Source organism: Lissotriton vulgaris, chromosome 1_1, assembly GCF_964263255.1.
Source record: "Lissotriton vulgaris chromosome 1_1, aLisVul1.2, whole genome shotgun sequence".
Taxonomy (NCBI): domain Eukaryota; kingdom Metazoa; phylum Chordata; class Amphibia; order Caudata; family Salamandridae; genus Lissotriton; species Lissotriton vulgaris.
In genome coordinates this window covers 552,615,512-552,643,453 of record NC_141685.1, presented here as the reverse complement: position 1 = coordinate 552,643,453, position 27,942 = coordinate 552,615,512, and the positions used below count along the sequence as shown (strand labels likewise).

Below are 27,942 nucleotides of genomic sequence, written 5' to 3'. Positions count from 1 at the left end.
TGGAATGCGGACACTTTCCGTTATCTCTGCATCCAGATATACCGTTAACCAGCAGATCTCTTTGATGGTAACCTGGGACGGGCAGTGACAGCCATCAAATCAGAAGTGAACTTTTGGAGCACGTTACCACTGACAGTCACATGCAGGGTGGCACTATCGAAGATGGTGATCCTTCTTCAACTCCTGAACTACTTTACCAATCTGCCCTTCTACGTCCCAGCGACCTACTTCACCACACTCACTAAGCTGGTCAGGGACTTCTTGTGGGGCAACGCACATCACAGGTTGGCGCTAGCAAAGCTGTACCTGCCCACTGATCAGGGGGGTCTGGCTGCGCCCTGTTTTGAGCACTACTATTTTGCTGCACAACTGAAGTGGGTAGCCCGTTAGCTCGCTGACAAAGGACGTGAAGACATAGCAACCTTGGCTCCCCCCACTCTCTGGAATGTATCACAAAGCTTTTCCACCCAGCCTCCAAGGCCCCAATGCCTGCCCCTTTTCTCTTGCCGCACAAGTTACTTACCTTCGGTAACAATATATCTGTAAGAAACAGTAGTTAGTGTTAAATTCCTTACCTTAGAATATCCCCAGGCGTCAGACTGGAATCGGAAAGATTTGCGTAGCAGTACCCTTGCGCGTCGGTAGGCGTAGTCTGCGGCTCCGAGTCCGTCGTCGGCGTCGTGATCGCCGGGATGATGTCGTCGGAGTACTTAGAAGCCTCCCTCGTGCGCTGACGTCAGTTCTTGTACATAGCTTTCCGCGCCAGGAACGCAGAGCCATGCCAGAGACCGACACTGGTGCCATGAAACTAAGGCCCTCAAAAGGAAATACCTTAACCCTAGATATCGGTTCGCAGAACGGGTAGGATGGGTGGGGCGGTAAGGAATCTAACACTAACTACTGTTTCTTACAGATATATCGTTACCGAACGTAATTAACTTGTGCATCTGAAAGAAACAGGTTAGTGTTAGATTTCTTACCTTAGAATAGATACCCCAGCAATACAGACCCCGGTGGTGAGTCTGCGAACCAAGATCACACCAGAAAGTCCTGGAGAACGGAACTGCTGAAAAAGCCATCTCTCCAGACTTGGATGTTCAGGCAGTAGTGTCTAGCAAATGTGTGCAGCGAGGCCCACGTAGCTGCCTGACAGATGTCCTGCAAGGGGACTCCCTGACCCGTACAGTAGTCGCCGCCGTAGCCCGAGTGGAATGGGCCCTCAGCCAAACAGGAGGCTTCTTTTTCGCAAAGGAATAACAGACCTTGATGCACAACACGACCCACCAAGAGATGGTCCGCTTGTGCACCGCCCGTCCCTTCTTAGCGCCCATGTAACCAACAAAGAGCTGGTTGTCCACCCGGAACTGGCGTGTGCAATCTAGATAGAAGGAGAGCGCATGTTTTGGGTCCAGACGGTGGAGCCTCTCTTCCTCTTTCGAGGGATGCGGAGGCGGAAAGAAGGTGGGCAAGGTGAATGACTGCCCAATGTGAAAGGCTGTGACTACCTTGGGTAGGAAAGAAGGACGAGTCCTCAGAACAACTTTGTCCGGATGGACAGAGAGGAAAGGAGGTTTTGAAGATAGAGTCTGGAGGTCACTCACTCTCCTGGCAGAGGTGATGGCAACCAGGAATGCAGTCTTAAGAGTCAGAAGACGAAGAGGGCAATTGTGAAGTGGCTCAAAAGGAGCGCACATCAAATAGGTTAGAACAAGGTTCAAGTCCCACTGAGGCATCAAAAAAGGAACAGGAGGAAACATGTGTGTGTTGCCTTTCAAGAATCTATTTACAACCGGGGACTTGAAAAGAGAAGGCTGATCAGGAAGCCTCAAGAAGGCTGAAATGGTAGAGGGTAGCCTTTGATAGGGCCCAGAGCAGAGCACTGCTGGGCAAGAGAAAGAAGAAAGAGGAGAACCTCTGAAAGGGGGGTAGAAAGTGGATCCACAGCCTTTGCTGTGCACCATGCCACAAATTTGTTCCACTTGCAGGCGTATACCGATTTTTTGGAGGGACGCCTGGCTGCCAGAATCACATCACAGACTTCAGGAGGCAAGTCAAATGGCCTCAACTGTCACCGCTCAATCTCCACGCATGTAGGTGGAGACTGGACAGGTTCGGGTGGAGGACCCCCCCTGCTGCTGCGACAGTAGGTCCTCCCGAAGAGGCAGATGAATCGGGGGATCTACTGACATGCTGAGTAGCTCGGGATACCAGTATCTTCGCGTCCAGTCCGGAGCCACAAGGATGACTCGGGCCCGGTCGCATCTGATCTTCTTCAGCACTATGGGCAGAAGTTGTATAGGCGGAAAGGCGTATAAAAGACCGCAGCTCCACTCGTGACGAAAAGCATCTCCGAGCGAATGCCGCCTTGGAAATTCCAATGCGCAGAACTGATGACATTGCGCGTTCTCTTCGGTGGCGAATAGATCTAACCAAGGCTCTCCCCACTGCTGAAAGAGACCTTGCGCCATGTCTGAGTTCAGACGCCATTCATGATCCATCATAACACAGCGGCTGAGTTTGTCTGCCCTGGCGTTCAGGGTACCTGCCAGGTGTTGAACCACCAGGGTGACGCCCCGGTGTTTCAGCCACTGCCAGAGGCGCAGAGCCTCCTGGCAAAGGTTCCACGACCCCACCCCGCCCTGTTTGTTGCAGTACCACATGGCAGTGATGTTGTCCATGAAGACCTGCACTACACTTCACCGGACAGAGGGAAGGAATGCTTTCAGTGCAAGTCAGATCGCCCTCAGCTCCAGAAGGTTGATATGGAGCCGGGACTCCGCCGGAGACCAGAGGCCTCAGATCTCTGCCTCTCCCATGTGGCCCCCCATCCCAGGAGGGACACATCTGTCACTACTACGTGCTCCGGTTGGGGTAGGGAGAGGGATCTGCCGCTGACCCAATCGCAGTCTGTGAGCCACCACTGCAACTGTCTGGCAGTGCCCTCCGAGATCCAAACATGGTCGGACTGGTTGCCCTGATGCTGTGCCCACTGAAACTTCAGGTCCCACTGCAGAGCCCGCATCCGCCTCCTGGTGTGATGCACCAGAAGGATGCAGGAAGCCATCAGCCCCAGAAACCGCAGAGTCAACCTGACCGAGACTCGGGATAAAGGCTGAAAGATTGGAATCAGAGCCTGAATATCCCGAACCCGCTGTTCGGGAGGATAAACCCGAAACTTCGCCGAGTCCAGAACTGCTCTGATGAAGAGGAGCTTCTGAGAGGGGCCCAGGTGTGACTTTGGCACAATGATGGAGAACCCCAGCAGGTGCAGGAGGTCGGCCGTAGTCTGGAGGTGGCTGACGACTGTCTGAGGCAAGCCCGCCTTCAAAAACCAGTCGTCGAGATAGGGGAAGACTGGAACCCCTGATCTGCGCAGATGAGCTGTGACCACCGCCATCACTTTTGTGAACACCCAAGGGGCGCTGGTAAGGCCAAAGGGGAGCACGGTAACCTGAAAGTGCTCGTGGACTACCGTGAACCACAGGTAAAGCCGGTGGCCCGGCAGGACGGGGATATGGAAATATGCATCCTGCAAGTCCAACGCTACCATCCAATCTCCAGGGTCTAGGGCAGCTAAGGCCTGAGCTAAAGCCAGTATCTTGAACTTCTCCTTCCGGAGGAGGCCGTTGACGCTCCGGAGGTACAAAATAGGGCGTAGGCCTCCTTTGCCCTTCTTGGGTACCAGAAAGTAGTGGGAGTAGCAACCACGTCCTACTTCTGGCCCAGAAACGCGCTCGATGATCCCCTTGGCCAAGAGGGCCATAACTTCCTCCTGCAGAAGTTGCAAGTGATCCCCGCCATGCGGTGGCACTGAGGTGGCATGGCTGAAGGGGTCGCCTCGAAGGGGAGGGAGTAGCCTCTTCGGACGATTTGCAGCACCCACCTGTCCGAAGTGACGGTACGCCAGTGGAGCAGGTGATGGCGGACCATGCCCCACACTGGCGTTGTATGGGCCTGAAAGCTCAGACTAGGAAGGCTTTGAGTCAGATGCTAGGGAGGCCTGGAGAGGGCTTGGACCAAGTGCCCAACAGAACGTCGGTGAGGGCTTTGTTGAACTGCAGTAGAGGCTCCGAGGATCTTGCCTGCGGTTTGAGCACCTCAGTGTGGAGATTAGTCCTCATGGCTGCGACAGGGAGCTCAAGAGCCAAGGCCTTGGCTGCGCTGGTCAACACCACGCTATAAGCAGCCCCCTCCTCCAAAGCCACGGAGGGAGGAGAGATGAATCCAGTGTCAGGCGAAGTGTCTAGACCCATGGCCTCCCCCAGCTCATCTGCCCAGTCCTGGCTCAACTGGCACTGCTGTGCCAGAGGGTCCTCAGACGCCTCCCAGTTCTCCCCTTCATCCGTGTCCTGAAAATCAGGCAAAAATGACTGAGCCGGGTAATAGATGAATTGCTCACACATCAACGTCGGAGACGGCGCCGAGCGGCGCCGCACCGGCCTCGGACCCGGAATGGGGCTGAACCCGGGGCTGGCGTAGTCCGAAGACGGCGCCGGGAGCGACACCATGGGGGTCGGCACCAGCGGAGGAGTCGTGAGGTCGACTGGTGACGGCCCGGATCCAGGCCTGGATCCTGTGGGGCCCTGCGGCGTCGGGACCGAAGTCGCCGACGGCGCCGGGGCCGAAGAACCCCGAAGGCGCCGGGGCCAGAGCCTCCGGCCCGCTAGGGCTCCCAGTCAGGATTGCAGGGCCCGAAGGCGATCCGGTAATCCTCGACGGAGGGAAGTGAGTCCTCATGGCAATGAGGAAATCACGAATCTCCTCCGGCATCGCTCGCAGGCCGGGGAACCGGAGGGTATGGGTCAGGAGGCGGCACCTGCGGCTCCGGCAGAGCAGCGCGGGGGCGGTGTCGCCCAAGCCCTCAGCCGCGTCGTGCGAGCGGCAAGGGGGGGTCCGAAGAGCAATGATGTCTCTTGGACTTTTTCTTAGAGTGCCTCGACTTACAGGAGGACTTTGAGCCCGACGAGTGATGGTGATAAATCGACGAGCGACGACTGCGGCTCCGCGACCGCTCCCTCAACTTCCTCCTCGACCGGGACCTCGAGCGGCGCGGAGCTGACTGCTGGATTTCGAGCAGCTTGCGGGACCGCTCCCGCCTAGCCTTTGAAGTCAAGGCCCGGCAGTCGGGGCACGACTTGTCGTCGTGGTCGGCCTGAGGAAGTAAAGGGACCGACGGTTGGGATCGGTCACCGACATCATGTGGTGATAGGCCTCACAAGGCTTGAAGCTAGGCATCCCTATCGGCACCAGGAGTCGATGTCGATTCGAAAAGATGATCAAAAAGAGATCAAAAAGTTGGTCAAAAAGTGACCAGAGTACTGCTCTTCCCGGATCTGCGCTTGCTGGCTTGGAAAAATGAAGAACTGACGTCAGCGCGCGAGGGTGGCGTCTAAGTACTCTGACGACGTCATTCCAGCGATCACAACGCCGACGACGGACGTGGAGCCGCAGACGATGCCTACCGTCCCGCAAGGGTACTGCTACAAAAACATTCCGGATCCAGTCTGACACCTGGGGATATTCTAAGGTAAGGAATCTAACACTAACCTATTTCTTTCAGATGGTGGTTTATAGGTGCTACGATCGCTGCCTGTATCTCACCAAGATACTGGTCCCCAATGCACCGGCCAAATGTATGTTTGACATATGCCGCTAATCAATTGTAATGTTTATCTCATGCAGACGAATGGTTCACTGTATGGTCAACTTCATGTGATACATGTTATCTTTCATGTTGCTGTAATCTTCAAAATTAAATAAAAATAGATTTAAACAAACAAAATAAATGAAGGTTTATGTGGGTGCCTTGCTTTGACACTGTCGAGTGACCCTATATTTCCACTTTGTCCCGGTGACCTTGCCAGCCAAGGAACGTGCATCTGTTACCACTGAAGCCACTGGAGGGGATGGGGGAATAGAATGGCTTCTTTGTCGCCACGTTGGTGTCCGTCATCCACTACCGTAAGTCCCTTGCAGCTTCCTCAGAGGATCCTGTCTGGTGGATACTCTAAATGCTGTACTCATTGCAGGCACAAACTACATTGAATAGCCCGCATGTGCCACACAGTTAATGATGCAATATGCTAAAAGGCCTCTCACTCCCAAAACTGTTGAGTTATTAATAGCAATTGTGCAAAACCTTGCGATCATGGTATTAATGTCCAGGACCCATACTGGGGCGTGAAAGGCCTTCAAGGTGACTGTGTCCAAAATGGCACCAATGAAGGATAACCTCTACATGGGTTGGAGCGACAATATGACTTATTGATGGAGAACCATCAGTCAAATTGTGCGCCAAAGGTGATTTGAGACTAGCTGAAATTAACAGCCAGCTGCAAGGTTCTGGATTACACATATCCAAACCTGCGAACATGGGCCAGAACCACTGACATGATCTTCATGAGAACCCAAGAGGTCAATGTATTCTCAAATGGAGAAACCTTAAATTGAAGGTGAATGGAACCCACTGGAAAACAGTTCCTCTGGGACTACAGGACTGGTACAAGAAGATAGGCATCCTACAGGTTCAAATACACCTGTGAATCAAGGTCAATAAGACTTTAGCAAGGGCAATCATTTTGAACTTTTCCTTCTAGAGAAACAAGTTCAACATTTCGAGATCAAGTATAGACTGTATGCCTACATCATTCTTGGGGACCAGGAAGTAACAGGACTAACAACCTAGCCCGCCTCAATTCGGGCACTATTTTGATCATTCAATTTAGCTAGTAACATCAACAACTCTGTGGTGGAAATCAGTGCAAACGCCAGTAGGAAGTGGGAAGGACAACCCGAATGAGTAAGGTTTAACCAACTTGCAAAATGTGTAGGACCCAATAATCTGAAGTTGCTAATCGCCAGTGAGGGAGGATAGGACACACTTGGTCTATCACTGGGAGCCTGTAATCATCCAAGGGCGACCTAGAGATATTCTGATGTGTTGCCAGGTACAAAGTAAGAGGGGGACTGCTGCTTTTGCTGTCTTCTGCCCTTCATATCTCTCTGCCACTGAAAACCTGAAAATTCTGTGTGGGCTGCTAGCTTAGCTTGTTAAATAAAGATAAAACATTGATACTGCTTGTGGAATTGTCATGCTAGCAAGCCAAGACCAGAGAACACCCTGTAGTAGAATTCATTTAAAACAGCCCTAAGGCAAACTTTTTTTCCTCTCCCAAAATCCAAGCATCGTCAAAAAGCAGGAAGTATGGAAATCTTCAGAACATTTTACAACGCACATCCAGACATGTCTGTGGATGATAATACTGTTCCCATTGCCTGGGCCACAGAAACTGTGATGTAGGTCACAGCATAAGATTTGTTTGGCTCTATCCTGCCCATCCTGAACAGTCTGTACAAGAATATGCACCTAAACAGCGACCAAATGTACCCAGCATTCTTTCCGCCACGCAATGGGGGTTTGAGGGGGGCAGAGTACAGGCTTTTACCACCATTCTGGCCACCAGGGGAGAGAAAGCCCACTAGACCGAAGGGAAAAATATAAAAAAATCAAAGAAATAAGAGCGGCCGTCCCACCAGACATCAGTGTAGCCTACCACAGACTGTGCCCAGCAGTTTTTCTGCACCAGTGGGGTTAGACTGGGAATGTATCTCCAATCTGAAGAAAGCTCACTAAAAATAATGGGTAGGCGGCCCACCTTGACATCAAGCCTGACTCCCCACCTTAATAGGAGCCCACAGTCTTTCAGTAGGTGGGCAAAAAGCCCACTACATACCAGGAATCATGGTTTTAACAAAAAATAAACATGAGTTGGGGTGCCCGTGACAGATACAAATAAAAACTGTGACAAAAAAAAGTCCAGGTTATTTTTGTATGGTCTCTGGCTTGGTTAGTTCCTGTCGCAGACGCTAGGCCTAGCCACAGGTAGGATTTTTGTGGATCATAACAGATTTTAGAATTCTCATCACAGAAATGTGAGGAGAAAGCATGATTTTAATCAAAGTTTGAGGTTTGCAGTGCATTCTGGATAAGAAAATGTAGTGGGATCCAAGCAAGTCACACCACCCTGGACTGACTTTGGTGTCTAATTTTCTGAAATGACAAGGTTTAGTAGGTTTCCGTGGGTCGGTTATGCCTGGGCCCACATACCACTGCTACTCTCATTGCCAATATGGGTCGATATTTATGCCAAAAATGTTATGTTTACATGTTATGCCTTGCAGCCCTTCCTACGCCCAGCTATACAAATGGGGTACTATTTTTATAGGCTGAAGTCTGGAAACACTGGGTGGTAGGAATGTTGTGGCTCCTTGAGGATTCAAGAACTTTCCCTCACAAGAATATATGAAGAAAATGCATGATTTTAGCCAACATTTGAGGTTTGCAGGGCAACTGGGTAAGAAACATGTGTGCGATAAACGCATGTCCAACCACCCTAATCCCTCCTGAGTGTCCAATATTCAGAAATATCTGGGTTTTGTAGGTTACTCTGCGTTACGGTTGAGCCATAACCTAAATATCATTGCTATCAACATCCCCAAAATGGGTCATTTTTTGTGGTGGAAATTTGATGCAACCACGTTACATTTGGGAACGTGTCCTGTCGCTGATGAGAGTCAGTTTAGAAATTGGGTTATTGATTGACTCATGTGTGAGCCCTGGTCAAGCAGCACCCACAATTCCAGTAAGGGTAAGGTACAATCAGACCCCAAATTAACATGTACTCAACCCCCTTTGTGCTTGATATAGAGTAGTCAGGCTTAACTTAAAGAGGATGTGCAAAGTATTTGTGCAACACTTCAAATAGTAAAACAGTGAAAACACCACACAAAAAGATCCCACACCAGGTTTGAAAAATAGGGCAGAATTTAATAAATAAAATTATGCCAAAAAGACAGAAATCCAATCATAGCACCAGAGTCATGAATTAAAAAAAAAGAAACAGCAATATAGTTTCTAAAAGTATAAAGCGTTAACCGCAGCTATCTGGCCGAGCTGGACCGGGTAAAAGGAAAAAGTTCAGGCTGACCGTGAAGGCGCGTGAGTGGGACACAGTCGCAGATTAGTCCAACTGAAAGTTTACCGTCTCAAGGTTTGTGTCCAGAGTCCTGTGCGCATTGAAGAGAATCGCAAGGAGCTAAGAGTGCGTCGCTGGAGACTGTCAGCCTGGAATGAAGAGCAGTCTAAATGTTGAGGAAGGGCGAGCCTCGGACTTTGTGCTGGCGGTTTCCCACAAGGGGTCGTTGCTGCTATGTAAAGAGACGGGCTAGTTGCGGCTCACGCTGATTTTCAGTGCAAGCAGCGATGTTCTAGGGCAAACAGGCCCGTTGGCGGCCGCTAAGAGCCCAAAAACTTGAATTTAAGACCTCAAGAGCCACACCCACACCAAGGGTCCAGGACCTGAGAGGTACCTCTTGGGGGGTTAGGAACTTGCTGAAGATGGGTCCAGGAGCTGCTGGGAGCCTGTCATGTGCCTGAGGTTCAGATCAGGAGGAGGGTTCTCGGTTCAACGTGGAGTTGCAGCTCCAGTTCTACTTCCCCAGGCAGGAGGGCAGGCGGTCAGCACAGCAGGGCAGCAGTTCCTAGTAGAGCAGCAGTTTAGAAGAGTGGCAGTCACTGTAGTTGTAGGAAGGTGGATAGCTGACTATGGTTGCCCCCAACTTTTTGCCTAGTGTTTAGCTGGTTTTCGACTTAGTTGGCCTGGGATCCTGCTATTCAGGACCCCAGGCTATCTGCTCTCTCTGTAAAATGGACTCCATGTACTGTAGGTGCATTACCAATTGGAACATGGATCACCTTGTGAGCCCCTGTACAGTGTACCCTAGGTACCCAGGGCATAGGTGCATCATAGGCCTACCGGGGGCTGCAGCACGTATTGTGCCACCCCTGGCCTGGCCTTACTATTTGACACAACTGGCTGATCACTCAGCTGGGGCAAGGTGGTGTAATCACCCTTTGCTTTAGGTATAGTATCTCTATATCTAACACATACAAGGACACACAGTAACCTATAAGTCACTCCTGGAGGCAGAGTGCTTGGTTATGGGTGAGATGGTGCTCTTGCATGAGCTGAGCCTGTCTGCAGCTTTCGGAATCATGTCCTTTAGCTATTTCCTGATAGCGTCATACCATAAACTCTTAAGTGCATTATGAACCTCGCGGTTAAATGCTAACTCTGGTTTGACATTATCAAAACATGTTGAGTAAGGTGTCATACAAATTGGAATACTACCCCCTCCCCAATTCTCTCCTGAAGGCAGAGTGTTTGGTTATGGGTGAGATGGTGCTCTAGCATGAGCTGAGCCTGTCTTCAGCTTTCGGAACCATGTCCTTTAGCTGCTTCCTGATAGCGTCATACCATATACTCTTAAGTGCATTATGGACCTCGCGGGTAAATGCTAACTCTGGTTTGACATTATCAAAACATGTTGAGTAAGGTGTCATACGAATTGGAATACTACCCCCTCGCCAATTCTGGTGACGGGGGTAGCATTCCACCCTTCTAGAGGGACACGACATGTACAGAACCTGAACTCCGGTTAAAGCTAAACAGAGCCTCAGCATCACAAAATGGATGCTGCCACCACAGACACAAGTGTGACCTCCTGCTGCTGGGAGTCCTTCCAGCGAGGGGGGCTTGGACAAAGGGAATTCCTGCCTGGGGAGGTGCTAGCACCACCCCAGACAGGATTTTGTGTATCTGGTTAGGTAGGGCTGAATAGAATCAGACATGCCCGGGGCACACAAGGTGTCCCCGTGCATAGGCCAGTACATACCGGTGCTGGGGCACTCCAGCCCCAGCTCTGGCGCGAAAATGGACAGAGGAAAGGGGATGTAACCACCCCTCTTCCTGGTCCCACCCATAGGAGGGACCTAGTTGGTAGTCCAGCCCCTAGAATTGTTTAAAAGTAGGAGCTGAGTCCCAAGACTGCAGATTACCCTGAAATTCGACTCAAGAAGAAGAAACTCTGGACCTTCGACGTTCTGCTGCTCAGAAGATTGAAGAATCTCCCTTGTGGACAAGGAGTGGCTACCCTGTGAATACAGGCACCATCCAGCGATCAACGACTGCTTTGCCGCCGCCTCCCGCCGGAGCCCGAGCCCAGAGCCTGACAAGAACCAGACTCCCAAACATCTAACAGCCTGATCCACAGTCCCTGCAAAGCTGAGACCAGTGGACGTGACCTGAGACGTGGGACCTGACCTCTTGGAAAGTCCACGAGAAGCTGACTGCGCAGCACCTGAGGCACCCTCACCGCTGTGCTTGGGGTCTTGAAAAGCCCCACCACCGAGCTACATTTACACCAAGGACCAGCCCTCCAACTCTCACGAGATCTGCGTGGAGCCCTTTTGCTTTGTTCCACTCGACGCGCCTTCCCGGTTACTAGTCCGTTGGCTAGTAGCCATTTTGGTGACCAAACAACAACTTTCCAACGCTGGTCTGGTTGCTACAGACTGGCCCTTGCTGCTCCTAAAAGCAGCAACCCCTCTGATCTTGCTGGTTAGATTGAGAAGCCTTCTTTGTTTCCTGCGTGGCTTCCATTAGCCAAGGCCTGTTTGCTCCGATCAAGAAGCCGAAACCGCCATCAACTAGAGCCCACGTGGGACAGCTCGTGAGTGACTCCTGGTCGTCGTCATCGTCGCCTGGTCTACGTGGCTGAAGAGACAAGCTTCACGACATCACCTGTTTGCACCCGACAACGCCTGGTTCCTTCCTGGTTCCACGCCGGTCACTGGCTAGTGATTTTGAACATTGTCCCCTCTGCTTTCAGGTCTTCAACACTTCATCCACCCTTGGATCCACCGGAACTCTTCACATCAGGTCGCCTGCAGCATCAACACTCCATCTGAACTCCTGCAGAATCCCGACACACTTTGACTCCACTGCACCCGCTACCTGTGGGTGAGGTAACACTGGTACTCCGGTGCCCCAGAGTAGTTTAACTCTCCTAGTGTCCAGATTCCAAAGGGTTAAGTTCTAGACTGACCGGAAGACTTCCTACCTTTACCTTTAAAACTTTTACGCATCCATTGATTCCAATGTGAACTGCTTCTAACTTTGCGCACTGCAAACCAGATCCTGTGGGCCTCCTAGTTCCTAACCTCCGTTAGTACAGCGTAGCCCCAGCGATTCCCAAGGCACTAGGCCTTACTTCCTTTCGACTTGTGGTACTTATACCACTTCTTTAGTATATGGTTTTAGGGGCCACCTGGGCCTATCCATATTTGTGCAACTTCTGTATACTTATTTATTGAATTGTTTTAATGAGTTTGCTTCTATGCTCATAAAGAGTTCAGGGGACTATTTGTAGTAATAAATACATATATATTTTGAATATATATCCTGTGTGGTGTCCTTTCACTTGGTGTTTAAGGGGTTACATATGGTAATACAGCCGGCTTCACATGCCAAAAGAGTTTAGCCTAAGACTGCTTTGTCCACGCTACGATAGCTGGTCTATAAGGTTGACTTACAACCAATCACCATAAGGGTTGTTTGGACTGATACAAGGTGGTCACTAGAACTAGTGAACATCATATATCAGGCCAACTTCTCACAGTAGTAGCACAGCATCCTCGGACAAGACAGAGGTCCTCATCCTCGGCTCCAACCCTTCAGCCTGGGATGACTCCTGGTGGCCGACGGCACTGGGGTGGCCGACGGCACTGGGGCAGCCTCAACACCCACCGACCACGCACCCAACCTGGGAATTATCCTCGACTCAACCCTCTCAATGATCAAGCAAGTCAATGCCGTCTCCTCGTCCTGCTTCAACACCATCTGCATGCTCCGCAAGATCTACAGATGGATCCAGACAGGTACAAGAAAGACAGTCACCCAGGTGCTCATCAGCAACAGACTCAACTACGGAAACGCCCTCTACGTGGGAGCCCCGACCAAGCTTATCAAACGACTACAACGCATCCAAAACGCCTCGGCACAACTGATCCTGGACGTATTATGACACAGCCATATCACCCCCCACTTGGGAAACCAGCACTGGATCCCCGTCAACAAGAGGATATCCTTCAAGCTTCTCATCCACGCACACAAAGCACTCCACAAGACCTGCCCAGCCTACCTCAACAGGCGGCTCTCCTTCTACATCCCCAACCGCCAGCTACGCTCCACCGACCTCTCACACGCCACCGTCCCGAGCATCCGAAGAACAACCACTGGCAGGAGATCCTTCTCCCACCTCGCCGCCAAGACATGGAACACCCTCCCACTCAGCCTACGACAGACCCAAGACCTGCTGACCTTCAGGAGGATACTCAAGACCTGGCTGTTCGATCAGTAGCGCCCCCCCTCCTCCCCAGCACCTTGAGACCCTCGCGGGTATGTAGTGTGCTTTACAAATTATTGATTGATTGATTGATCCTTTCTTCCTGGCAGAGTATTCACTGGTCCAGAAGTGTACTAAAGTAATTGTGTTTGGTGTCTTTCTTTTATCCACTGGTGCCCTGGTTCTGGAAAGTGGGAGAAGCATCTAGAGAGTGTTTTTGAAATGCATGGAATTCCCTGCTTCCCCTCCCCTAGCTCCAAGCGGACTGAAGTAATAATGCAGGGTTGTTAAGCCCTTTGTGTGGAGACAGGACACAGCCTATTCATGTGTGAGGCTGGACCCAGCTCCTCCCGCCTCCCCTGCCAGTGATGGCCCATCCAGTCACACCTATGCTCCCATTGTCTGTGGCTGACTAGGAGGAATACACAAAACTGAACTGCCAACTACACCCAGTCATGTGACCATAGACAGGCAGCAGGCACCAAATGGCTATGGCAAAAAAATACCAGCTTTCTAAAAATGGCATTTTCAGAAGTGTAAATACAACTTCTCCATAAGTTCGAATTTTAAATTAGGACTCCTGCGACACCAAACATGAACCAGTTATCTTTTCCCACTTGGAAATTACACATATTACACATATAACATGTAATAAGGCAACATCAATGTTATCCTAGGGTGGAGATAGACCTTGCAGTAGTAAAAAACTGTGTAAACGTTTTTGACATGTAAAACTTTAAATTAGATGTCCACATTTTTAAATACACTGCACTCTGCCCGTGGGGCTGTCTAAGGCCTACCGTAGGGGTGAACTACATGTATTAAAAAGGAAGGTTTGTGTAACGGAAAAGATTTATTTATCCTTGTCGACATTGCAGGTTACAACTACAGCACAGGTTCTGCAATGGCCGGCCTGAGACATGTTTAATTGGCTTTTTAAGTGAGTGGCACAATCAGTGCTGCGGGCCCACTAGACTCATTTAAGGTACAGGCACTCTGTACATGTAGTGCCACTTTACAAGGGACTTGCAAGTAAATTAGATATGTAAATTGGGTATAAGTCAATTCTACCATGTACTAAGGAGAGAGTACAAGCACTTAAGCACTGGTTAGCAGTGGTAAAAAGAACAGAATTCTAAGGCCAACAAAAATAAATTCAGCAAAAATAGGAGGAAGGCAAAACATTTGGGGGGACCCTGCAGAAAGGTTCATGTCCAACATAGGCCTATCAATACAAGTGGGGAACTGTTTTTACCATGAGAAGTATGGAAAAACAGAATAGCATAACATGTTATTATCAAAGATATTTCTTTCCATTTTGGAGTTTGAATGTAAGCCAGTGCGTAAGAAAGAACACATTTTGCAAAATGTTCTCTAACTTACATAATAGCATGGAAAACCACAACATTCACATTTGTACAAATAACCATTATTCCTAAATTCAGTAGCTGGAGCACATTTTATTATGCATACATGTTCTTCATACAACTTTTTAATTCCTTAGATTTTACCATATGAATTCAAACAGTTGGTACACAATGAAATATCATCATTACCAGCAGCTCAGCTGGCTTTGGGTATCACATGTTTTTGGATAACCAACCAACGATAGATATCCATGTGCCCAGAAGGGTCTGACAAACATAAGAAATGCGTTACTTACCTGTAACTGCAGTTATCCAGTATTGGTATCTTTCGTAGATTCACATGCCTGAATCGTTCCCCGTCGTTGGGGTGGGAGTCCCCGGTACATAAAAGAGTAATGTCATAAAGACATATACATAGTAATAGGCCAGAGGCCTCTCATTAGTAACATATCCATGTCCTTTTGTAAAAAGGAGCAAACTTTCGCGACGAGCCAATCAGATATCACCACCCTCTAGAACCTTCCTGGAAGGAGCCCTAGTCCCTCAGATTTTCGTAAGCACAGTGCTAAGTAGTACCTACTGAGAGAACCAAGGTGAGCCCTTCCAGGGGAGGTGGGTGGGTTGCATGTGAATCTATGAAAGATACCAATACTGGATACCTGCAGTTACAGGTAAGTAACGCATTTCTTATCCAGTATTAGGGGTATCTTTCATTGATTCACATGCCTGAATCAGAGTAGCAAGCAATCCTCAGCACATTTCGTATGGTACAACATGTAAAATCACTGGATATTAGAATACCAATTGTGAAATATAACAAGTACCAAAATACCATATAAAAAAGAAGAAAACAAGTTACTTACCTGTAACTTTGGTTCCCCAGTATTGGTAACTTTCATAGATTCCCATGCTTTGTATCATTCCCCGTCTGCGGAATGGGAGCCGCGGTAGTACAAAAACCATAGAAACAAAAGAGAAAAACAGGCCTAGGCCTCATCTCATTTTGTATCCTATCACTCTCTTTGTGTAAAAGAGACCAAACTTTTGCCAGGACCAATCAGAGCGATTCAGAAAAGGGGGTGGTAATGGACAGAGTTTCTGAATTAAGCAGAATACTCTTACCCAGTAAACAGATCAGGGCTTGATCCATCACCGTTTTGTAGCTCACTGCACCATCCCAGCTCAGAACCTGGCTACATGCAAATTAGTCTGTACCTGTCCTAGTGCATCATGGGAACAGGGCAAACCAAACTAACAAGCCAATTCTTTTACTGGGAAGGAAACAAGCTTCCGGGGGCCAGTTTCTGGCATTACAGCCATCATCGGCCCGGCTTGCTTGAATACTGATGGTGCAATGAGCAAGGGACTCACATCTGAGTATACCCTTCCACGCTTATGGTGGACAAAACGATTCAGAAAAGGGGGTGGTAATGGACAGAGTTTCTGAATTAAGCAGAATACTCTTACCCAGTCAACAGATCAGGGCTTGATCCATCACCGTTTTTTAGCTCACTGCACCATCCCAGCTCAGAACCTGGCTACATGCAAATTAGTCTGTACCTGTCCCAGTGCATCATGGGAACAGGGCAAACCAAACTACCAAGCCAATTCTTTTACTGGGAAGGAAACAAGCTTCCGGGGACCAGTTTCTGGCATTACAGCCGTCATCGGACCGGCTTGCTTGAATACTGATGGTGCAATGAGCAAGGGACTCACATCTGAGTATACCCTTCCACGCTTATGGTGGACAAAACGATTCAGAAAAGGGGGTGGTAATGGACAGAGTTTCTGAATTAAGCAGAATACTCTTACCCAGTCAACAGATCAGGGCTTGATCCATCACCGTTTTTTAGCTCACTGCACCATCCCAGCTCAGAACCTGGCTACATGCAAATTAGTCTGTACCTGTCCCAGTGCATCATGGGAACAGGGCAAACCAAACTACCAAGCCAATTCTTTTACTGGGAAGGAAACAAGCTTCCGGGGACCGGTTTCTGGCATTACAGCCGTCATCGGCCCGGCTTGCTTGAATACCAATCAAAGCAGCCTCACCCCATAGAACCTTCCTGAGAGAGCTCAGAGCCTCAGATTTTCGTAGCCGTTGTGCAAACCGCCACTATCTCAAGTGAAAAGACTGAGCTTTCCCAGGGGAGGCGGGTGGGCGCATGGGAATCTATGAAAGTTACCAATACTGGGGAACCAAAGTTACAGGTAAGTAACTTGTTTTCTTGCCCCAGTATTTGAACTTTCATAGATTCCCATGCTTTGTATCAGAGTAGCTAGCAGTAAATCACCAAGACACATTTTGTAAAAACATGGCATCACATAACCATATAGCAATACTTATAGTAAAGTAATAAAAAACAAACAAAATGTGCTCACCAGGATGGAGGGATTGTAGGGAAAGCTCACCTCTCAATGAAAAAGGTTCAGCAGAACTGCTTGACCAACAGCGGCGTTGTCTCGTCCTGCAGACTCTAGGCAGTAATGTCTCTTGAAGGTATGAGTACTGCTGCATATATCCTTAATGGCGACTCCAGAGAAAAGAGCCACAGACCTTGTAGAATGGGCACGAACTGTACTGTTAGGGTCGTGTTCGTTCTAAGTAGAATTTCAAGCATCTCTGAACGTCCAAAGAATGTAAAGTGCGTTCCGCAGGTGTAGAAGGGTGCGGAAAGAAAGACTTTAAAATCAAAGGTTCATTCAAGTGGAACAGCACCTTCGGAATGAACTTTGGATTGGTGCGAAGAATAAGCACATCCTTTTTGAATTGAAGGAATGGATGCACTATGGATAGGGCTTGAAGTTCACTAACTCTCCTCGCTGAAGTAAGAGCTAAGAGGAGGGCAAGTTTCCAAGAGAGGAACTTCAAGTCGGCCTTGTGCACAGGCTCAAACGGAGGTTTCATGAGTTGAGCCAGGACAAGATTGAGCTGCCAAACTGGTGGAGGAGGTCGAACTGGAGGGTACATCCGGAACAAACCCTTCAAGAACTGCTTAACAATCCGAGAGGACCATAAGGAAGGGCCTGAAGAAGTACGCCGAAACCTTGAAATGGCTGCAAGATGGACCTTCACAGACGAATGTGCCAACCCAGACTTAGCCAATGATAGTATATATGGCAAGAGTTGGTGAGGCAGAGATTTGTAAGGATGGAGACCTTGTCTTTGACACCATAGGCAGAACCTTCTCCATTTTGCCTTGTAAGTTTTATTTGTGCTCGGTGCTCGAGCCTGTGACAAAACGTCTCGACATTCCTGGGAGAGATTCAGATGACGGAACTCTCTGTGTTCTGGAGCCACGCTGTCAAGTGGAGCGAGTTCGGATCCGGATGGTAAACCTGCCCCTGATTCCTGGACAACCGGGACGGAATTGATTTAAGCGAATTGGAGGAGCCTGGGAGAACCGCAGGAGCTCCGTGTACCAAAATTGCCGGGGCCACGCTGGTGCAATGAGATTCATCCTGCACGGTTCCGTCTTCATTTTCTTGAGTACTCGAGGAATGAGGGGAATTGGAGGAAAAGCGTAAAAGAATGCGCTGTATCAGGCCATCGAAAGGGCGTTCCCCAGGGACTCCTGATGGTGAACCTTGCTTGCGTAAAACCGGCATTTGGCATTCACCGGAGAGGCAAACAGGTCGATGGTAGGTGTCCCCCAAACCGAGAACACACTCTCCAGAATGGACTGATTCAATTCCCATTCGTGCGTCACCTCTGTCTGTCGACTCAGGGCGTCCGCCTTGACATTGAGCGAGCCTGCCAGGTGTTCGGCTCTCAGACTGATGTTGTGAAGGATCGCATAATCCCAGATCCTCTGAGCTTCTGTGGACCGAGTTTGCGATCTCGTTCCCCCTTGCTTGTTGACATAGTGCATGGCCGTCGTATTGTCCGTCCGGACCAGCACTGAATGATTGCGAACTCTGGGAAGGAAAGCCTGCAAAGCCAACCGAATTGCCGTCAGCTCCAAAAAATTGATATAGCACTGGCGCTGATCCGGGCTCCAGTGTCCGCTGACTTGAAGTTCGCGGAGCACCGCTCCACAGCCTTCCAAAGAGGCATCCGTGGTTATGATGAGGGGGGATGGTGAAATTCTGAACGTCAGACCTTGTGCGATATTTTCTTGTACCAGCCACCATTCGCATGCCTTTCTCATTGTTGAAGTCACCAACACCTTGTCGTTGAATGATCCGTCTGCTTGGCGCCATTGTTTGTCTAGTTCTTCCTGCAGAGGGCGCATTTGCAGCCTGCAATGCGGTATTAATGGTATGCAGGATTACATCGACCCTAGAAGGGACTTGTATTGACGGACTGACAAGCATTTCTTGCGGAACAGTTGGCGAGCTGATACGATCAACTTTCGTTGACGGTCCTCCGAAGGACGAGCCGTGCACAATGTGGTGTCCAAAATGGCCCCCAGAAATCGCGTGGTTTTGGAGGGTTGCAGAACTGACTTGCGTTTGTTTAATTGAAGGCCTAGGTGTCTGAACAACTGAATGCAAGTCGAAACAGCCTGAGAGGTTTCCTCGAAAGATGGAGCCTTGACTAGCCAGTCGTCCAAGTAAGGGAACACCTCCAGGGAATGTGTTCTTAGAAAAGCTGCCACTGGTGCCAACACCTTGGTGAACACCCGAGGTGCAGACCGAAGGCCAAACGGAAGCACCTTGAATTGGAAATGGCTCTTGCCCACTGTGAACTGTAGAAATTGTCTGTGAGCTGGGTGTATCGGTATGTGGAAATACGCATCTTCTAAATCCAGGGAAGCCAAGTAGTCGCCTGGGTTCAAAAGAGGAAGAATTTCCTAGAGAGTGACCATCCTAAAAGAGAGTTTGATGAGATAAGTGTTGAGCTCTCGTAGGTCTAGAATGGGGCGCCAAGTCTCTATCGTCTTCCGCACCAGGAAGAACCTGGAATAAAAACCTCTGCCCCTCTGAGAGAGAGGTACCGGTTCTATTGCCCCCTTGAGGAACAATTGATGGGCTTCTACATGGAGCAGTCCCAGATGTTTTGTGCGGATGGCTCCCGGAGCTCTTGTTGGAGGAAGATCTTGGAATTCCAACGTATGGCCACTCGATACAATATTTAGGACCCACTGGTCCGATGTTATACACCACCAGCTGTTCAGACACAAATGATATCCTGCCCCCCACCGATGTGACTGGGAGGGTAGGAATAGCAGGTAGAGCCAGGAGGCCGCTATTGCCGCTTGGCGCTGTCACGTCCTTGACGGTTCTGACGTCCTCGCGGAGTTTGGCGAGAGTAAGACGCCGATTGTCCCTGCCGTTGATTGGAGTACTGGGTCTTATAAGACTAGGACGATTGCGAGGAATATCTCTGTTGGGCGTTGCCTCTATACGAAGAGAAACCTCTGCCACAAACGCCTTTAATTGGGACCTTACGGTAGTTGAGAGATCCCAGTGATTTCGCAGTGTCAGTATCTTTCTTTATGTTCTGCAGGGCATCATCAACATGCTTACCGAAAAGCATCTCTCCATCGAATGGGAGGTCCAGGATCTTATTTTGGACCTCTTGACGAAACCAGGTGGCTCTCAACCAGCCCGGCGACGTAGCACTGCTGACCCCGCTAGGGCCCGAAAGGCAGTGGAAGCAATGTCCATCGCACAGTCGATAACTTCAGAGGAGGATTTTTCTCCCTCCATCAGCACTCTCTTGGCCTCATCCCTTGTCGCGCCCGGTAATTGTTCTACAAACGGTGCCATGTCACACCACATCTGGCGATCGTATCTGCCTAGAATGGCGAGAGAATTCGCTGCTCTAACCAGCATGCTGGCCATGGAAGAAAACCTCTTCCCCACGTTATCCAGACGTCTACCTTCCTTGTCCGGAGGCGTAGTCAAAGGTGTCGTTGGATTTTTTGTCTTGCTTTGGGAGGCCTGAGAGATCACCGAATCAGGCTTCGGCTGTCCAAGAAGACAAGATGGGCTGCCCTCCGGAGCCTTGTACTTCTTTTCCAGTCTGGGAAGTACCGGGATAACAGTGGCTGGATTCTGCATGATCTTCATGCCTTCCTCCCACACGTGTTCGATTATCGGAATGGACTTGACAGATCTCCTGTATTGCTCCTTGAAGTCATAGAGGAAGCACTCAGACTCCTCTCTCATAACCGGCAGTCCAAACCTCTTTGACGCCCTCTCCATCAGGTTATGGAACCCCCTATGTCCACAGGAGGGGATATAGAAGTATCACGACCAGTGGCGTCTGGATCTTGTAGTCCACTGTCACCCTGATCCAGATCTGGGTCCTGTAATGGATCAGACAAGGGATCCACTTGAACAGCATCATCGTCCGAAGAGGTATCCTGCTGGACAGGATTGGTTGGTTCTGGATCCGGTGTCCGAGATCGGACCAGAGGTATAACCTGAGGTGGGAGGTGAGGCACCACCGGCGAAGGAGGCTGACCAGTAACTGGCTGAGCTTGTGGTAACCCCTGAGGCGGAGGTAGCGCAGACTGCGTTGAAGGTTCCGAAGGGAACCTGTTTCTCTAGTCCTGCAACATCAGCTGAAGATCAGAGATCAGAGAGGCGGGCATGGCCACCATGTCCTGTCCTAAACCAGTGGGACGTCGCTCTTGTGAAAGATAGTGCGACTGTTGCTTTCCTGCATGTTCGAAATATTCCTCCGTGTCAGTGTCCTGCTGTTTTACATTCAAGTCTGAGGGACTGTAGGCGTCCCCATAATGGCTAAACTCATCCTCCTCTTCCTCCGACTCATCATCCAGGAGCATATTCGGTGGATGCGACGACACTCGTCGTGGAAACGTAATTTCCGGCGTAATTTTCATCTTCTGCAGTGGGAAATGCATTTTTTGACCCGTCAACGGTCTCGTCGTCGGAGCCGTCGTCGACGGAGCAGCAGTCGTCGACGGGACAGCCGTCTTTGTCGACGAAGTCTTGGTCGTCGACGGGATGATCGTCAACGGTTTTGTAGACGAATTCGTCGTCATAACCATCATCGTCGACGTCGAAGTTGTCGTGGTCGTCGACGAGCCCGTCGACAGCACCTTACCGGAGCTCATCATCGTCGTCAACGTGGAAGAAGCAATCGTCGACGAACCTGGAACCTTGAATGACGACGAAGACGTCGACGTGGAGATAGCTATCGACGATGAGCCCGTCGACGGAGCCAAGGAAACAGCGGGAACTTTCACAGAAGTAGTTGTCATCAACGTACCTGACGTTTTCGTCGTCGACGGACGCTGTTTTTTCTCCAGACCAGTTCCAGGAGTGACAGAAGATTGCTTGTCACCGGCCTTTTCTTTTTTGGACGGAGGAGAAGTAATGGAAACCTCATTTTTGTCCTTTGAGGCTGTAGCCAATCCAGTAGCCTGTCCTTGCCTCTCCTTTTCACTTCCGTGAGGAGATTGAAGGGGTAAGCCCTCTCAGACCTATCAGAGATCTTGTGAGGGGCCTTAAGAGGGGGCTCAACTGAAGAAGAAGAAGAACCAGGGGGAGACCTACCCCTCTTCTTGGACTTGTGAGAGGACGCTAAAAATGTGGAATCCTCTTCATCTGAAGAAAGCGCCTCCTTCCGAGTCTTCATCTTTTGAAGCCAGGTCAAAAGACGACCCTCTCTGTCACGGAGAGTCTTGGTAGAGAGGGTTCTACAGATTTTGCAGTCTGTGGCCTTGTGGTCCGGGTATAAGCAATAAATACAGCTGTCATGCTTATCTTCCACAAAAAGTCGTTTTTTCCCACAAGAGGCACAGGACCTGAATAGGGCCTTCTTCTCCTTGTCAGACATCTTGATAGCAGTTGAAAAAAATTGAAGAAGTAATCCAAAATCCAATAAGATTGTAGAAAAACTGAGCAGAGCTCAGTGGAGACTCCCTAGCACAACGTGCAGTAGAAAAATCTGAGGCTCTGAGCTCTCTCAGGAAGGTACTATGGGGTGAGGCTGCTCTGATTGGTCCTGGCAAAAATGTGGTCTCTTTTACACAAAGAGAGTGATAGGATACAAAATGAGATGAGGCCCAGGCCTGTTTTTCTCTTTTGTTTCTATGGTTTTTGTACTAGCTCCAATTCCGACGACGGGGAATGATACAAAGCATGGGAATCTATGAAAGTTACAATACTGGGGCAAATGTGCGAATATACAGTAGGATGAACGGATGAAAGAGAGAAGGCTCGCCTCTAGTGAAATAGATGACGGAGCACAGCTTGTCCTACTGCTGTATCTTTCATAAGTTCTGAATCCAATCTGTAGTGCCTGGTGAACGTATGTGGTGTCTTCCATGTCGCCGCTCTGCATATGTCGATGATGGGCACTCCCGCAAAGAGCGCCATTGAAGTGGAGACAGCTCTGGTTGAATGAGCTCGAACTTTAGAATGCAGAGGATGACCTGCCTGGTGATGGCAAAAGGTAATGGCTGCAGAGATCCAGCGTGAAATTCTCTGCTTAGTTAAAGGAAGACCCTTTCTGGGCCTGCTGAAGGCAACAAAAAGCTGGTTGGATTTCCGAAACTGTTCTGTTCGGTGGATGTAGAACTTTAAACAGCGTTTGAGGTCTGAAGAGTGGAGAGACCTCTCTGCTGCTGAAAGTGGATTTGGGAAGAAAGTCCGCAAGACAATAGGTTCATTCAGGTGGAAAGTAGACGGAACCTTTGGGATGAATTTAGGGTTGGTCCGTAGAATAACTCTGTCCTGTTTGAACTGCAGGAAAGGATCCTGAATAGAGAAGGCTTGCAGCTCACTTATACGCCTTGCTGATGTTAGCTCTAGTAAGAGAGCAGTTTTCCAAGACAGAAATTTGATGTCAGCTCTGCGTATTGGCTCAAAGGGATGCTTCATCAGTTGAGCAAGCACAATGTTTAGCTGCCAGGTGGGTGGTAAAGCTCTCACCGGAGGGAATGTCCTGAACAGGCCTTCTAGGAATTGTTTAACCAGCCTATTGGACCAGAGGGAAATACCAGATGACGAACGCCTGAACCGAGATATGGCCGCTAGGTGGACTTTAATAGAGGCATGGGCCAATCCAGAGTGCGCCAAATGGAGCAGGTAAGGTAGACTTTGTGCAGGTGTTGAAGAAAACGGGTGTATTTTGTTTGCCTTACACCATACACAGAACCTTTTCCACTTTAGAGAGTACGTCTTGTTGGTACTGTCGGCCCGAGCCTGGGCTAAGACTGCCCGGCATTCTTGAGGAATGTCTAGGTTCTGAAACTCTCTGAACTCAGGAGCCAAGCCGACAATCTGAGAGATGCTGGATCCGGATGCTGGACTTGTCCCTGGTTCATTGTGAGGAGATGCGGGCAAGGCTTGAATAGAATTGGCGGTTCCAGCGACAGGAGATGAAGCTCTGTGAACCAGTGCTGGCGCAGCCACGCTGGGGCTATCACGATCAGGGTGCAATGCTCTGCCTTCAGTTTCCGGAGGACCCTGGGAATTAGGGGAAACGGAGGAAATGCGTATGCAAAGACGTTGCACCATGCCATCGAAAATGCATCCCCTAGCGATCCCTTTTGGGGATGCCAGCTTGCATAATGTTGGCATTTTGCGTTGTGCTGTGTCGCAAACAGATCCAGGCGAGGCCTGCCCCATCGGGCGAATATAGAGCTGAGAAGTTGATGATCCAGCTCCCATTCGTGGCACACCGAGCGTTGTCTGCTTAGAGAGTCCGCCAGGACATTGTCAGTCCCTGGGGCATACTCTGCCTGAAGGGAAATGTGGTGTTGAAGTAGCAATTTCCAAATTCGTTGAGATTCTAGAGACAACGTCAAAGAGCGAGTTCCCCCTTGTTTGTTCAGATAATGCATTGTGGTGGTGTTGTCCATTCTCACAAGCACTGGGGAATTTTTGATCCTGGGCAGGAAAGCTTTTAATGCCAGGTGGACTGCCCTTAACTCGAGGAGGTTTAAAAGCAGTTTCTTCTCCGCAAGGGACCACTGCCCGTTGATTTGAAGGTCCTGAAGGAACGCACCCCATCCTTCCAAAGACGCATCTATAGTTATCACATGTGGCGAAATTGGAAGTATGAACGACATACCCTGCCTCAGATTCTGTGGGTGAAGCCACCAGTTTAGAGCATGGACAATGGTAGGAGTTATCCGGATTATGTCGTCGAAAGATCCCCTGGATTGAATCCACTGAGCGGATAGCGCCTCCTGAAGTGGACGCATACCAAGGCGGCAGTGTGGAATCAGCAGGATGTTTGAGGACATCATTCCTAACAGGGGTTTGTACAGGCGCACCGTGATGGACTTTTTGGATTGAATCCGGGCGGCCAAGGTCCTCTTAAGTCCAATATAGGTCTCCATTGCTTCTCCTTCTTTCGAATGAGGAAGAATCGGGAGTAGAATCCCTTGCCCTTCTGATTCCGGGGGACTCTTTCTATGTCCCGCATTGGTACTGGCGGCTTTTGAGGAGGAGTTTCCACAAACTCCAGAGAGTGACCGAATTGAACAAGTTGGAGGACCCATCGATCTGTTGTAATTTGTTGCCAATTGCGAAGGAAGGCTGAAATTCTCCAGCCAACTTTGCAAGGTGGAGAGGAAATGAAGATCTGTGGCTGAGAGAAGTCATTGCCTTCTGGCTGTGTCCTTCTTCCCTCCTCGTCCGCGAAAGGAAGACTTGTTGTAGGACGACTGGTTTTGCTGCTGTCTTTGCTGGTACTGGGGTTTGTATTGCTCATTTGAGCCATACGTGGATTTGTACCCCTGATAGGCGCCTCTAGAAGACTGACTTCTTCCTCTGGAGCCTGAAAGGAAGGATTTTTGTATTGGAGAGTACCTAAAGCCTTTGCGGTATCAGTATCTTTTTTGATACCCTGGAGCATGTCATCGATGTGTAGGCCAAAAAGAAGTTGACCGTCATACGGCATGTACAATACTTTGTTCTGAACTTCAGGCCGGAAAGATGTTGCTTTAAGCCAACCTTGGCGCCTCAGTATTGCTGCTCCTGCCAGCTGACGGAACCCCGTGGATGCGATATCCATCGCCACATCAATCATCTCTGAAGCGGAACGCTCGCCTTCAAGGAGAATCTTTTTCGCCTCTTCTTTCTGCTCTTCTGGAAGCGAATCAAATATGGAGCAATATCTGCCCACATTTGGCAGTTGTAGCGTCCCAACAGTGCTAAAGAGTTTGCTGCACGCACCGTTAGAGCTGACATGGACGAAAACCTCTTCCCTATGTTATCTAGTTTTCGACCCTGCTGATCTGGCGGCGCAGACAATGCAGCCGATGTATTTTTTGACTTGCGCTCCGCTGCCTGGGTAATGACAGAGTCCGTCTTTGGATGGCCAGTAAGGCAAGCTGGAGCTGTGTCAGCAGCTTTATATTTTTTGTCCAGTCTGGGCAGCACTGGAGCCAGAGATGAAGGGTTTTGCATTATTTTCTCCCCTTGTTCCCAGATGTAATCAATGATGGGAATGGACCGTACAGCTTTTTGGAACGGTTCCTTAAAAGTCATAAAGGATGCAATCCTGTTGTGTGGCCGTTACCTTGAGTTTGAATCGCAACGCTGCTCTCTCTAGGATGTTGTGGAATCCCCCAATGTCTTCTGGGGGTGAATACGCTTGTGCCTGTACCAGGGATGCTGGACCTGGAATCACAAAGTCATCCCATTCGCCTTGTGTGTCCTGGAGCTCCCCTTCCTCCCATTGTTGCTCTTCTTCTTCATCTTCCTCATCAGAGGATGGCTGAGGACGCGAAGGAGCGGGGTCTTGATGAAGGACTGAAGGAGTAGGCAGAGGCCTAGGTGGCAGTGTCATAACTGGCAGTGTCACAACTGCCGGTGTCACAACTGGCGGAGGCGGAGCAGTGGACGGAAACCTCTGCTTGTAGTCCCCAATCAGAAACTGCAGATCTGTCACTATGAATGCTGGGAGACACACCATAGGCTGTAGAGGAGGCGGAGGAGGTTGGAATTCCTCCTGGTACTCCACATCATCCTATCCTTGTTCCTCATAATCCGAGCTTTCATGAAGTTTTACGTGTAGCTCAGAGGGGCTTGTCGCTTGTCGGAACATAGAGCCCTCATCAGAGTCCTCAGTATCCAGAAGATGAGCAGGGGGGATTGGCTGGCCCTGCTCGGAGAGGTCAATTCCGGCGTGAGAGTACGCGTGGTCATCCTGAAGTGCGTATAAGTACACTTCAAGGGAGGCGACTCTACCGTCGTCGAACCCGTCGACGAGTGGTCGTCGACGGGGGAATGTCGACAATCAACCCAGATTCCGTCGTCGACAGTGTCATCTTCGATGACGACGTAGTCGACGGCAGCGCCGTCGATGATGGTTGCTTCGTCGATGACTTCGTCGACAGCTTCGTCGACGCTGATGTCGACGGCTTCGTCGGCGCTGGTGTCACCGTCGACGGCTTCGTCGCCGTCGACGCTGGTGTCAACGACGATGATTTCGTCGACGATGAAACTGTCGTCATCGATGGCGCCTTTATCGCCGATGACGAGTTAGTCGACGACAATGAGGTTTTCGGCGACGGCGATGGCACTTTCGTCGACGATGACGATTTGGACGTTGTCGACGATGAGGCACTTGTCGACGGTGGAGTCATCGACAACTTTTTGATAATAATCAGAGATGGAACAGACCTACCCGTCGACGACAAGGATGTGGTAGTCGTCGACGTTGATGTTAAAGATTACGCCATCGACGTGGAAATCGTGGCTGTCCACGTTGTCACAGGCAGAGCTGAAGACATCACCAAAGGTTTCTTGAAGGCAGGGTCTCGTTGAGAAACCTTCACAGCAACGGCCTTAGAACGAACCTCTGAAGACTTGGGCGTCTTCTTTTGAGGTGGCTGCAAAGATGGTCCTGGGGATGACGTTCTAGGCCTTTTGGGAGAAGAGTGTATACTCCTAATGGAACACTCACTCTCACCTGAAGAGACTGTTTGATCCCTGTCCTTGAGTCTCTGAAGCCATATCAGCAGGCGGCCCTCTCTATCCTTGAGAGTTTTGGCTGAAAAAGTGCGGCAGACTTTACAATTCTTTGCTGAATGGTCAGGGTAGAGACAGTAAAGGCAGTCCTCATGCCTGTCATCCACATGAAGTCTCTTTTTGCCACAAGAGGCACAAGGTCTGAAGAGCCCCTTTTTTGGAGTGTCAGCCATGGCTAAATTGAAAATTCCTCACAGAAAGATAATTCTGAGACAAATATGTGGAAAAAATACAAAGAAGCTGAGCAGAGCTCAAAGGAGACTCCCTTAGCACGACATGCGGTTGAAAATCTGAGGGGCTAGGGCTCCTTCCAGGAAGGTTATAGAGGGTGGTGATATCTGATTGGCTCTTCGCCAAAGTTTGGTCCTTTTTACAAAAGGACATGGATATGTTACAAATGAGAGGCCTCTGGCCTATTACTATG

At 49.7% G+C, this 27,942-nt stretch overlaps 1 protein-coding gene and 1 pseudogene across 1 annotated transcript in view; both read right to left on the bottom strand.

Moving 5' to 3' along the window:
- HFM1 (helicase for meiosis 1) overlaps positions 1-27,942 on the bottom strand; it is a 2,890,879-nt gene that overhangs the window by 2,256,355 nt on the left and 606,582 nt on the right. The window lies entirely within an intron of this gene.
- Positions 19,804-22,368, bottom strand: LOC147747474 (uncharacterized; annotated as a pseudogene).